The sequence below is a fragment of the Diabrotica undecimpunctata genome, chromosome 9 (genome assembly GCF_040954645.1).
Source record: "Diabrotica undecimpunctata isolate CICGRU chromosome 9, icDiaUnde3, whole genome shotgun sequence".
In the NCBI taxonomy this organism is placed as follows: Eukaryota; Metazoa; Arthropoda; class Insecta; order Coleoptera; family Chrysomelidae; genus Diabrotica; species Diabrotica undecimpunctata.
The window spans coordinates 10,396,499-10,411,051 of record NC_092811.1 but is presented as its reverse complement, the minus strand read 5'-3'; the positions used below and the strand labels follow the sequence as shown (position 1 = coordinate 10,411,051).

Genomic DNA, 14,553 nt, shown 5'->3' with positions numbered 1-14,553 from the left:
CTAGTGAAACATACAATCGAAGATTTTTCTTGTGATATACTAAAACCCATTTGTTTCACCCACTTATCTATGTTACTAAAACTAAGTTTTAGATTCAACATACAATCTTCATAGGATTTATGGCTGGTATATAAACATATATCGTCTGCATATTGAATTATTTTGAATTTGTCATCCACCAAACCATGCAGATCTGCAGTATAAACATTAAATAATAAAGGACTTAGAATTGTGCCTTGAGGGAGACCGTTATATAATATTCTTGGACCGTGTAATACATTTCTATGGTCCCGTAAGTATATTTTTCTATTCACATACAAATTTATTATATTTTATATTATATATATATATTGTTATCACAATAATATATATATATATATATATATATATATATATATATATATATATATTATTGTGATATTTAAAGTCTTGGTGCGCCAAGCAATAATTAGCTAATTAATTTTTTTGATTAATTAAAATTATTTAAATGATATGATTATTACTCTATCACAATTTTAATTCTTTTATCTCATTTAATTTTATTTTATTTAATTTAATTTTCTTTATTACATGTGAAAGGTAAGGTCCAGAGAATACCGGAATAATAAAAAACACATATGATCTAACACTATATATTGAAATAAAAATAATGAAATAATTCACACTCAAAAGTTTTCAATAAACAAATCTCATATAAGGATTCTCAAAATTTTGTTCTCCGTACGTGAACAATCAAAATTAATGGTACAAACAATATTAATTGAAATCTCAAAATCCCAAACTATTCTAACTCTCCTAATCAAAATATTTATATCCTTTCTAAATTACGTGTAAAAATTGTGTTATCAATAAAAGAAAAAAACTGCAGAAACAAAAATATCTCTCTCTGATGATGAGTGGTCCAAATCCTTGTTCCTTGTAGACTATATTATCTCCTCTCAACCGCTCCCTATGTAATCAGCAATCTTACACAGATTGTTGCAAGTATATCGTCCTTAATGATCTCCTTCAAAAGCACAAATCATTCAAATTATGATAGCCTTTCTCCTCTCGATAAACTGAATCTCTCGTTGGCCCGAGTGAAAAATGACTCTTGGAATATCTTCTCTTTACGATAAACTGAATCTCTCGTTGGCCTGAACAGTGACTCTTGGAATATAAGTAGAGAAATATGACTTACAATATTTTGCTGCTTCAGCTTCTGTCAGATACACTAACTCCACAAAAACTCACTAACATTCAACACTACTGCTTGCTACATTTCAGGAACCGCCAGAGAACAATCACTGTTCGTCTTACAGACTTGGAAACCAACTGATTATCCTTTCTCTCTCCTCAATCTAGCTAAACTTTTTCCTACATACTTATCCCACCTTTTTCAATCTCCGCCAATCAAAACTCGTCACAATTCACCCATTTTTTCATTTCGATAACAAACAAATTTTTACCTATAATTATAAAATTTCCTAAAACTTATTTACAAATAATATTTTCTATAATTCTTAAAAACTAACAAAAACCTCTTTCTAAAATCTCTTCTATTTGTCTCTAATCACTGCATTAATGTATTTTGGAAAACCCGTTTCAATTGTCTTTGGATTTCACTTAAAATTATGCGGGTCACTCAAGTATAACAAAGAAATAATTTATGTATAGCTTACATTTTGTTTAGTACAGGTAATCCAAGAATTTAATAACTTTCCTTCTTTGAAATGTTTGTTGTTTATTATCTTACTTATCTGAATTATTTTAATGTTTTTGAACTTTGAAATATTTTAATCAAACCAATATTTTTCTCGATTTTACATATCATAACAATATATATATATATATATATATATATATATATATATATATATATATATATATTATTGTGATATTTAAAGTCTTGGTGCGCCAAGCAATAATTAGCTAATTAAATTTTTTTGATTAATTAAAATTATTTAAATGATATGATTATGACTCTATCACAATTTTTAATTCTTTTATCTCAGGGTTAAATTCGTGCTTCAATATCTATGCTATTACATGTGAAAGGTAAGGTCCAGAGAATACCGGAACAATAAAAAACACATATGATCTAACACTATATATTGAAATAAAAATAATGAAATAATTCACACTCAAAAGTTTTCAATAAACAAATCTCATATAAGGATTCTCAAAATTTTGTTCTCCGTACGTAAACAATCAAAAATTAATGGTACAAACAATATTAATTGAAATCTCAAAATCCCAAACTATTCTAACTCTCCTAATCCAAATATTTATATCCTTTCTAAATTACGTGTAAAAATTGTGTTATCAATAAAAGAAAAAACTGCAGAAAACAAAATTATCTCTCTCTGATGATGAGTGGTCCAAATCCTTGTTCCTTGTAGATTATATTATCTCCTCTCAACCGCTCCCTATGTAATCAGCAATCTTACATCAGATTGTTGCAAGTATATCGTCCTTAATGATCTCCTTCAAAAGCACAAATCATTCAAATTATGATAGCCTTTCTCCTCTCGATAAACTGAATCTCTCGTTGGCCCGAGTGAAAAATTGACTCTTGGAATATCTTCTCTTTACGATAAACTGAATCTCTCGTTGGCCTGAATAGTGACTCTTGGAATATAAGTAGAGAAATATGACTTACAATATTTTGTTGTTTCAGCTTCTGTCAGATACACTAACTCCACAAAAACTCACTAACATTCCACACTACTGCTTGCTACATTTCGGGAACCGACAGAGAACAAACACTGTTCTTTCTTGAAGACTTGGAAACCAACTGACCGCTATCTTTTCTCTCTCCTCAATCTCGCTAAACTTTCTCCCACACACTTATCCCACCCCTTTCAATCTCCGCCAATCACAACTCGTCACAATTCCCCCACTTCTTCATTTCGATAACAAACAAATTTTTACCTATAATTATAAATTTCCTAAAACTTATTTACAAATAATATTTTTCTATAAATCTTAAAACTAACAAAAACCTCTTTCCAAAATATCTTCTATTGTCTTTAATCACTGCACTAATGCATTTGTAAAAACCCGTTTCAATTTGTCTTTTGTTTCACTTAAACTTATGCGGGTCACTCAAGTTTAACAAAGAAATGATTGATGTAAAGCTTACATTTTGTTTGGTACAGGTAATTCAAGGATTTAATAACTTTCCTTCTCCGAAATGTTTGTTGGATATTATCCTACTTATCTGAATTATTTTAATGTTTTTGAACTTTGAAATATCTTTAAACAAACCAATATTTTCTTGATTTTACATATCATAACAATATATATATATATATATATATATATATATATATATATATATATATATATATATATATATATATATTATATATATATATATATTATATATATATATTATATATTATATATATATATATATATATATATATATATATATATATATATATATATATATAATGCACTACTTATATCTAATTTTTGTGTTTACGAGAGATTTAAAACATTGCAGATTGTTTTATAAACGCTTATTAAATCTAAAGTTTTGAGAACAAATTTGTCAATGAAAAATTAACAATAATCGTAGAATCTGGGTACCGTAAGAAAGTTTTCTTTCAAATTCAAATTAATATTTTGATAATATTTGTCAACAATATATTATTTGTAATGTTGGGAAACAATAATTTGAAACTCTTTATTTTCTTTAAAAATCTAATTTCATTTCACGTCTTTTCTACCACAACATATTGTCGGCTGTATGCAATAGTGACTTAAATTAAAATTTGACAAAATTGAGTTAACCCTTTCACTCCTAATTTGTTGTCAGTAGTTTGTTGTTCTAGAGCATTTAAAAAGAACTAAGAATGTATTTAAAAAAATTTATTTTTTATTTTTTTTGGTAAAAAATGCATGGGATTATATATCCCAACAGTATATATAATATACTTTTTTATTTCGTTCTTATTATAATTGTTAATAAACAAATTTTCTTGTGCAAGTAACTTGTAGTATTTTTTATTGAACCTTTATTACAGTTGGTAGGAATAAAAAAATGTCAGTTTTGTCTTTGCCTTAATTAGTCTTGAAAGACAAAATGTTGATGTGCAATAGCGGCACAACTCAAAATAAGGGTTGAATTTAAAAGCATGTGTTACAATTCATTAAAAGCTACCTAACGCTCTCCCAAATAAACCAAAATTTTTTTTTTTTTTCAAAAATCCCAATCCATGTAGTAAAACGAATAAGGCAAAATTATTGGCACACAAACTTTAAACCCCTGTTTTGAAAAATTACCAGTTTTTGTGTTGTGCCACTATTGCATACAGCCGACTATTGCATACTATATGGCATTAAAAGAAACTTTGGTGTAAGTAAAACTTACCAGTAATATCCTGAACCTTATACAAGTCTTTAAGGGACGATTAAAGTAACGAAAACTCAACACGTCAGTGTCATAATAGTATTTTAGTGCTATAATATGACAAGATAAAATTTGAGAACATATCGGAAACTATGGCCTTGGTGTCAGAAACGAGAGGGTCGATTAATTAGTTTAATTTTGCCAAAGTGAAGATTTATTAATAACTAATACTCTTCCGCTGGACTCGAATATGCTATACACATGGACCTCTCTACAGTATTCACAAGAAAAAAATTTGAGCTAAATAGACTACACTACATTACCATTACGATAACAAGGAGATACCGTAACGTTGTCCAATGTTCAAAAACATTCTGGGGCAGATGGTTGCTAGGATTACAATTCTGTACCTTCTACACTACAATTATTAATACTAAACTCAAAAAGATCAGAAAACCTACTGTAGAATCGTTATGACTTAACTACACTAAGAAATGATGAGATGTACTACACTACACATCAGAAGAGATGTAGAAAAAGAAATTAACGAAAATCTAAGTTATATAAATGATCAAATAAACAATATAACTGCCATATATTGTATAAGTACAACGACAAAATCACTGGGAAAGAAATTCCCAACCAGAGGTAGAAAACCATCCGGCAAAGTATAAAGAATTGGACAGAAAAGTCAAAAGAAGAATAAAAAATGCCAAAGAATTATGGATTAAAAATCAATGTGAAGAAATAAAAAACTGTAACAGAAAATAAAATGGTTTCAATATATACAAAAAAGTAAAAGAGATAGCGGAGATTCCGTAGGAAAGCCACATCGGTGTATTTAAGAACAGATATAAAAGATAATCACGGGTGTAATAGATAAACTACCGAGATATAGTGAATATATAAATAAGTTATTTTTTGACAATACAAACAATCTTCCACAAACAAAGTGTGAAAGCGGTTCTGATATATTAAAAGAAGAAATAGAAAACACTGAGAGCAAATACAAATTTAAGAGAGTTGTTTGGTTCGAACGGCCATGAACGAACTGTTTAGAACAGCTGAAAACAAAGTTCGCAATGAATAGCATTAATAATCCAATACAATCAGCATGTTATCCAGCACATTTGCCTAGGATCAAAATACTCTATAGCGATCTTTGCGAGGTTTGTAACATAATCGAAGATCTAGACTATGTTTTCTTTGGGTGCATAAAATATAGAGCGCGGTTTACCGAACTGTTCCAGAAACTTCTATAACTAAACCGAAAGCCTATATAATATAATGTCTCTACTGCCCTAATGCCTAAAAAATAACTTCAAAGACATTAGATCGCAGACAGCAAATACTTTTTGCGGATCAACTGACTCATATATGGGTATAATAAGCCAACCAAGTTGTACAATAAGCCAGTTGGTCGAAGTACAACCCGTATATACTATATAAGAGAAACTTTCCAAAATATTGTATTATTTATAGATTCCACTTACCATTCAGAAACATCGGGGTAATTTCATTAGTGGAATGGACCCTGGAAATAAAATTTAAATATCAAATTTATTTCTAATAACATAGAAATATGATTAAAATATTGCAATATCCGTATTTAAAAGCTGAAAATGGATCCAATAATGTATATATAACGTTATTAGTATAAATATATTTAAATAAATATATAGATAAAATGAATATTGCATAATAAATTTAACGATTATTCGGATAATTACTTTTTCTACGATTATTTAAAAAACTAGAAAAAATAGTCCGACCCATCTTAGTCTTTGACCTTGAACTGAAGCAATGTTTGAAATTTTTTTTTGTCCATTTATTTGAATTATTTCATTATTTGTTTTTCTTAGCTCATCAATCTTTTATACCTCAATATATTCTTCTGAGTATCTTTCGCTTCCATCTATCTAGCTCCAGTTCTATGGTTTTGTTTAAAATCTAAATCTCACTATAGTTTATTTTTATGAACGAGAGAGTAATTAGCATAATTTTAACTGGTAGCTCCGACCACTCCATGGGCGTGCTCAAGATTAATTGAAAAATTACTTTGAATAATTGTAAAAAATAAATGAATTATTTCAGTGTTATAAAGTGTTATGTGTATGTAAACAAAAGTGACCTCTTTTATCACACACTATATTAGAACTGACTGGCCTACATTAAAAAGTGTTTTAAAAAATTCACATTTTTTTTAATTTTTAAAAATTACAAAAGAGAAAAAGAGTTTTTAAAACCGTCTAAGGTATGTTAAATAGATGAATAAAAATATTAATATAAAACTTACAGCTACTTGTTACAAATCCAAATCAGATTCAGAAGATGAACTTTCAGAACCAAGATTTATAATAACTGGCTCGATCATTTTATCAGTAATATTGTCCAGCTTCCACATTTGTTCCTTTTCTTTAATAGTGTGATTTACTGCCTTTTCCCAGTTTTCAGGTTTTACATTATTTACGGCCTCCAAAAACAACTGTTTAACATCATGAATTTTAAAAGTGGTATTTTTTCTTGAAACTTCACTCTTTATCTGTGCCCATACCAGTTCAATCGGGTTTAATTCACAATGATATGGTGGGGATCTAAGTACTGTCATTCCACGATTTTTGGCAATTTCATCAATTTCGTATTTTTTAAATTTTTCTTTATGAAGGGCACACAACGAATAAAGTTCCTTTCTTATAGATCCGGGATGGTACGTAATATTTTTTGAACTCAGCCAATTCTGCAAGTCTTTTTTTAACCACTTGGTTATGGGCAGTCCTTCTATAAGTCTGGAGTGATAACTTGCATTATCCATTACTATTACACAGTTCTTAGGAAGAAGATCTATCATTTGTTCGAACCATTCTTGAAAGAGCCTGCTTCATCCTGCCAAAATTTATTTGGTGTATGACCCTCGTTGATCCATGTTTCATCAAGATAAAATATTTTTCTTTTTTGGTTTCTCATTTCCTTTATGGTTCTTAAAAAATGTCTTCTCCATATGACAATATCGCTTCTTTCTAATAAAATAGACTTTCTGGGATTCTTTTTCCAGCGGAAGCCTATTTCTTTTAAAAGTTTCCATAACGTACTTCGACTCATTTCTGGGTAATCCTTATCATCTCGAACTGAGACAAGAACTTTATCCAATGTTGGAAATTCTTGTCTAAAGAAGAATTCATGCACTTTCCGTCGAAGTCCTTCTTTAAAATGATATTCTATTTGAAATTTTGGTTTCCCTGGAGCATTACGTGGCATTTGAAAACTACCACATTTCTCTTCTTTAATAACTCTGTAAATCGTAGATATCCCAATACCAAGTGTACTGCTAACTAACTCAACGGTCTCATCAACACTTTCACATAAACGTTTGTCTGTAAATGATTTAAACAATTAAATATTAATGTTTTTTCATTAACTGTTAGAGGACCAATTTTTCGGCGTTTACACGACACTTCCAAATTTTCCATAACACTAGTATACACAATAAACTGCACCTTGCAACTGAAGTACCTACTTTTAGTGAACTGTTAAGAATTTTGAATACGCCACTTGGACCTTCCTATATACAAAATGGAAAAACCCACTATCACATTTTCTGTGGAATAAGTTTAGAAGGTAATTATCTAGTCAATTACTGTCGTAGATTCCTGGAATTAAAGAATTAAATGTTTGATTGTTGAAACCCTTACTTCGTGGAATGCACTCATTTCAGATAAAATAAAACGTTTTATTTTATCTAAAGAATTAAACTTTATTTTGCAAATAGGCAAAGAATTAAACTTTATTTTGCAAATAGATAAAATAAAACGTTTTATTTTATCTAAAGAATTAAACTTTATTTTGCAAATAGGTAGGTACTTATTAAACTTTTATTGGTTATATATAACCAATAAAATAAACATCTTACATTTCTTGCAAATTCATTAGTACCTGTTAACCTCCATCACTCCGACACTGGCAACCTTATTTAGGGATTAGTAACCCTCACAACTATTGTATTCTATTCTGCTCCAACCTTTATACCTGGTGGTCATACTCAATCTAAAATTGTTTTCCTATATACTTCTGTAAACTTGTTGACAAATATCTGTTTTTCATTGAGTCACCCGTATCAACAGTTTAGGGATTTGCATACATAATTTATTGTTTTATTACTCTCTCATACATAAAAATACACTATAGCATACAGCACCGTTGGTCGGATAACCGTTGTATATATGTATTCTTCTTTTTTGCATCTTATTTAGAATTCCAGCACTTTTACTACCTGTAGCCATTCTTTTTTAGATTTCTTGAGTCTCATTTCTATTGGTTAACGTTACTCCGAAATAATCGAACTGTCCAACTATCTCAAAATTATATTCCTTGTCTGGGACAGATACTGTCCAAAACTGGCTTAAATGTTCATTATTCCTCTCATCTATATATACTTTGTTTTCTCTTCATTTACTTCCAGCCCATACTCCCTGGATGTTCTTCCAGTCTTTTAAAAATGTCTCTTAATTATGTTGGTCTTTTTGTTATTAGGACAAAGGCTTCCGCGTATGCCAAGCATTGATGTCTGTGGTGGTAAATTGAGCCTTTATTGTCTATATGGCTTTCTCTTAGAATTCCTTTCAGTATTAAATTAAAAAATACAGTAGACACAAGGTCAGCTTGTCGGATGACAGAGACATGACCTATCATGACCTTTACTTTTGTCATTTAGATTGCTGTCTCTGTATGTGCTTTTTCCGCCGATTATATGTCCGTAAGCATCCTTCTTACTAACTTTTACGTTAAAATCTCCTACAATTATTTTAATATCATACGATGGTATTTCGTGCAACAGTTTTCTAGAGTTGTTTATAAAAGTAGTTTTTAATATCCTCATCCTTATCTTCTCTTGGAGCATGTACATTTATAAATGTTGTTTTTCTGTACTTTCCCCCCATTCTTCACTGACATAATCTGCTTGTTATTGGTTCATAGTTCACCAGTAGTCCTACAATTTTCTTTCTAACAAAAAATCCTACCCAAAATAGTCTTTCATTGTCTTCACTGTTAAAGAATATGTAGTTCTTAATCTCTGTGCAGAAAATTCATTCCCTTTTGTTTGGTTTCTTGAATAGCTACAAATGCAGTTTCAAATGTTCCTCTAAAAAATTCATGAAATGGGAAAAAATCCCATTTCATGCCTTTTTCGTTATTAGTTTTTTGTTGTTTTTTCTAGTATTTTAATAGCTGGGTTCCATTTCCACCATTCGTTATTTACGCATAGTTTTTGGTATCCGTTACGTATCTTACTTTTCTCCTTTCCTTTCTCGCTAAATCCCTTAACTCGTTCTGTATTTTGGCTTCTTGTGTTAGATCACTCTCGGTTAGGTAGATAACGATAATAAGAAACGAAGATCTGCGAAAGAAAAAGGACGGGTATTGCTGATGTTGTAGAAGCCATAGCGGAACTGAAATGGATCTGGGCAGGCCATGTAGCGAGAATTCACGACTTACGATAAACGAGCACAATTACAAATTGGAGGCCAAGAGCAGACAAACGTAGTAGAGGAAGACCACTTACACGTTGGGCTGACATCAGGTGTATCATCAAAAATCGGCAACAAAGAGCACAAAATCGTAAAGGATGGAGGAGTTTAAGGGAGGCCTATGTCCAGCAGTAGATATCAAGTCCAGTAATAAATGAAGGCTAGATGATGATGATTATGACTTGAGGGTGTTCATTTTCAATACTGCTATTGGTGGTTTTCCGTTCATGACCTTGATTTTCTGAACGCCATTTAATTTTATTTTCACATTCAGCTTATCTTCTATGAATTTTGTAGCATCTTCAATTTCTTAATCTTTCTTAAATTCAAGCTCTTTAACTACAACATTCTGTTTCCTGATTTGCTAATCCATTTTCTCAAACTTGTTCTTCTAAAAGTTTACTTTATGCCTTAGCTCTAAATTTTCTTTATTTAAATTTGCTCTTGAAAGTTTTTTTGGTCGTTTGTTTTTGCTTTTACTTCGTGCATATCGTATTTACCGATTTTCAAAACCCTTTACCGGACAATGCACTTGAAAGAAGATAAAAAAATCAATTTAGTCAGCAGTACTTCATTATATTACGACTCCCTAGTCAAGATTGCCATAAATGCACATCCAAACTTTTGTAAAACATTTGACCATTTCTTTTTACACATCCCCCATTCTGCAATGCCTTTGGGAATTTACAAATAACGTTCGAGAAAGAAATAAATAAAATAACCAGAATGCTCCTTCTACCGTACATTTCTCAAAGTTAAGGTTGCGATTTTGAATGTAAACTTCATCAACGCCGTCATTTTTGTTGTCAAACATCGTTTGGCCACCCTAATTTCCACTCTCCTTTTGTTTCTTCGGCGAACTTTTCCGAAAGATTTGTTTAACATATTTTTAAAGTCGTAACGACATTCACCCCAGAAATTCCTTAGGTATTTCCACCACTTCTACATTCAAAAGAATGAAAATTTCCCCAGACATTCAACCTCTTATGTTTACTTGCCGTACGATTTGCATAAATATTTAAATTCATAATTATTTCCCTCAAAGAAGGTAGGAATATGAATGTGCTAGAACTGAAATTTGAGTTTTTCTGAAAACATCTCGGTCGTAATCCCAACTGAACATCCACATTCATTTCTCAGTCCTTTTCATGCATTAATTTCGTGTAGTGAGCAATCTCCAGTCTGGAATTTCAAGTATTTCCACTGTAATTACAAGAATAGAGGTATTCTGAATATTTTCAAAGGACAGTGCACGCATTAAGCCAGAGTTTTACCCTTACCCTTCACAGATTTTGGGTTGTTAAAAAACAAGTTAAAATTATGATTAGAAGTACACTGACGCACCTGCCAAAAAATAAACGAGGAATTCCTTTAATTCATTTAATAAAGCGGAGAATTAAAAAGCTCAACGGCGACGACCAAAAGAAAAAGTTAGGTTAAGAATTTAAATATGAAATCCGGATAAACACAAAGGAATGTTTTCAGTCATTCAAAGTATGTTTAATACGAGGAAAAATTAAATATAAATGTTAAATGCGTCTTTGAGCGATATCTCGCATTCTTCTTAAAATTAATAAGTACATTATTTCTACAAAATATATTTTTATTTAGAAGTTGAAGTTTCAAATTTTAAGTATTTAGGGTCAATGATTAGTCGAGATGGTACTTGTATGAAAGATATAGAAATGAAAATAGCACGGAGAAAACAAGCCACAAGAGCACTTTATGGAGTGATATGGAACAACACTCTAACCAAAGAAAACAAAAAGAGGATCTTTCAAAGCATAGTGATGAATATTACCCTATATGTAGCGGAAGTATGGCCAATGACAACAACAATACGAAATAAAATAAGAACAGTTGAACTGGACTTTATGAGAAGATGTCTACAAATCACAAGAGAGGATAGAATAAGAACGGAGGCAATATGGAACAGAATGGAAGTAAAATGCTCAATTACAAAAAAGTTGGAAAACAGAGCCCTGCAGTGGTACGGGCATGTACAAAGAATGCCAGAGCATAGGTGGCCGAAAAGAATATTAAACTGGGACCCGCCGGGAAGAAGACGGAGAGGAAGACCTGCTACAAGATGGAAAACATACGTCGGAAATGCTATGATAGATAAAGACCTCAGATAAGGTGACTGGGAGAATAGAATGCTGTGGAGGACGAAAACAGCGAACTCATAATGGGAAAAGCCGAAGAAGAAGAAGAAGAAGAAGAAGTTTCAAATGCTTTATCTACCCAATTAGATATAAATTTTAAGCTTGGAACTTAGCATATTTCTTTTACACTCTTCTTTTCTCATTTTTCTCTTTCCTAAGCAATTTAAATTAATTTTGATTTAGCAACACCTTCTTTTATCGTAATTACTTTTTTACATTATGTGCTTTTTAGATAAAACTAGCCATCTTATACAACTTTTGAACTTCCAATTTTCCAATTTTTAGGAAAAACGGAAAAACACGTCAAGTAATATTTGAAGGGAGAGACATTATATCATGTTTAAGGTTGCTGGGAAATGCACCCTCTCACCCCCCGTATCATCCCTTTATTTTTTTAAATTACTTCCCCCTTTTTTATTTTATATTTGGATTCTCCTTTTTGTTTGTGGGGAGTTGTCTGTCTTCCATCATACGCGTCCCTAGATGGTGGATAGGGGAACGCCCTAACCGGTCATAAGACCGGAGGGTATTTGGGAAATAAAAATACCAACCGAGAACCAAAACAGACTAAGGTATGGAAACCCTAACAAAAGAGTCTCTGGCCCTCCAGGTTGGGGGTTGGGCTAGAGGCTGACAACCACTTCCTGTAAAAAAACATATGTTATGGAACCTCAGGAACTATTAGCTGGACAGAACTCACGACTACGACTCTGCACACGAAAAATGGAACTGAGATTAGGAATATGGAATACCCGAACCCTGTACCGAACTGGAGTACTCACATCTTTACTAGACATAATGAACATGTACAAAGTAGATTTTTTAGCATTGCAGTAAATGCGGTGAACGGGAACTGGCACTGTTGACAAGAGAACCCATTCCATATATTATAGCTGCAATGAAAGCCAACACATAGATGGGGTGGGATTTATTGTAAATTTAAGAACAAAGGTCTTCTTATTGACTTTAAAGCCTTCAGTCAAATAATGTGGTCATTGCGCTTAAAAGGGAAATTCTTTAATTACAGTTTGATCAATCTACATGCCCCAACAGATGATAAACCAGAGGAAATAAAAGAACAGTTCTTCGAAGACCTAGAGCAAGCCTATAGGAGATGTCCCGGAAATGACATTAAGATTATATAAGGTGACATGAATGCAAGAATAGGACGAGAGTGAGTTTGCATGCCCACGATAGAAAAGCATAGCCTATACAACATCGATGGATTACGACTGATAAACTTAGCAGCAGCACTCAATATGACAGTCGCTAGCACCTATTTTGAACATAAGAACATACACAAGGTAACCTAGACCTCTCCTGATGGAAGAACAACGAGTCAGATTGATCACATCCTGATGGAACAGACGTAATAAACTGCAGAAGTTATAGAGGAGCAAACATAGACTCAGATAACTGCCTAATGATCTCAACATTGAGGGCTAGAATTTCAAATACCAGTAAAGAAAATAATATGGATACAAAAAAATTGAATGTGCAAAAGCTGAGAGATGCGACAATTGCAGAAGTACTCGGAAAACATCACCAAAAGGCTAAGGAATCAAAATGTAAATAAAGAAGGCCAGACATATATAGACTCCTACTGGACCAGAATAAAGGAAGACATTGAAGCAGTAGCGAAAGATGAAATAGGAACAGAAATGTGTGCCCATAAAAATTATTGATTTGACGATAAATGCAAGAATGCAACAAAAGAAAAAAATGAAGACACCAAGAAAAAAACGAATTTGATTTATTGTATGGCACTTGAAACATTTACATTTAAACTTACATATGTTTTATATAAAACATTACATATATATTTACAAACGAACATCTAACTTATTTATCTGACCTGCCTTGATAGGATCTTGTGGGACACTGTTCTGTAATGTGACAGATGGTTTGAGGTTGTCCGTAGTCACAAAGTGGGGATGGTCGTTTAGCCCATTTGTGCATCATGTAACCACATCTGCCGTGTTGGGTTCTGATACGGTTCTGCATAGTCCATGTGTTGCGTGGTAAGTCAAAACCTGGTAGTCTTTGTGTGATGCAGGGTAAGCTGCTATTTTGTTGCTCCATCCATTCTCGAGTCCAAGTGGTCGTTAAGTTGAACTCATTTTCCACAACGTCTGTGCTGTTTTTATTGGCAGTCGTCTGGAGCGTAAACGGTTACCGTTGGCAGCATCTATATCTTGATGAATTGGCAGGATCTCGTTACTAAATATCTTTTTGTACTCACTAGTGAGGGAGTGTATGCGCCGTAGTTTAGGTGGTGCATTCTCATTTTACTGTTCAATTGGGCATCTACTTTGTGTATATGTGGGCTGTTAAGCCAGGCTGAAGCAGTATTCTGCGGTTGAGAAGACAAAGCCCAGGGCAGATGATCGCAAGGTAGAAGCCGATGCTCCCCATGTTGTGCCGCACAGCTTCTGGATGATGCTGTTTCTGGATTTAAGTTTTTCCGCTGTTTTTGACAGATGTTCCTTGAAAGATAGGGTTCTGTCAAGAGTCACCCCAAGGTACT

The 14,553-nt window shown here is 32.1% G+C and overlaps 1 protein-coding gene across 4 annotated transcripts in view; it reads right to left on the bottom strand.

Moving 5' to 3' along the window:
- Positions 1-14,553, bottom strand: part of Ddr (discoidin domain-containing receptor 2) — a 789,300-nt gene that overhangs the window by 448,815 nt on the left and 325,932 nt on the right. For all 4 annotated transcript variants that reach the window (XM_072542711.1, XM_072542712.1, XM_072542713.1 and 1 more), the window contains exon 3: positions 5,833-5,873. The gene's annotated coding sequence lies outside the window, so the exon portion shown is untranslated. The remainder of the gene's footprint in view (positions 1-5,832; positions 5,874-14,553) is intronic.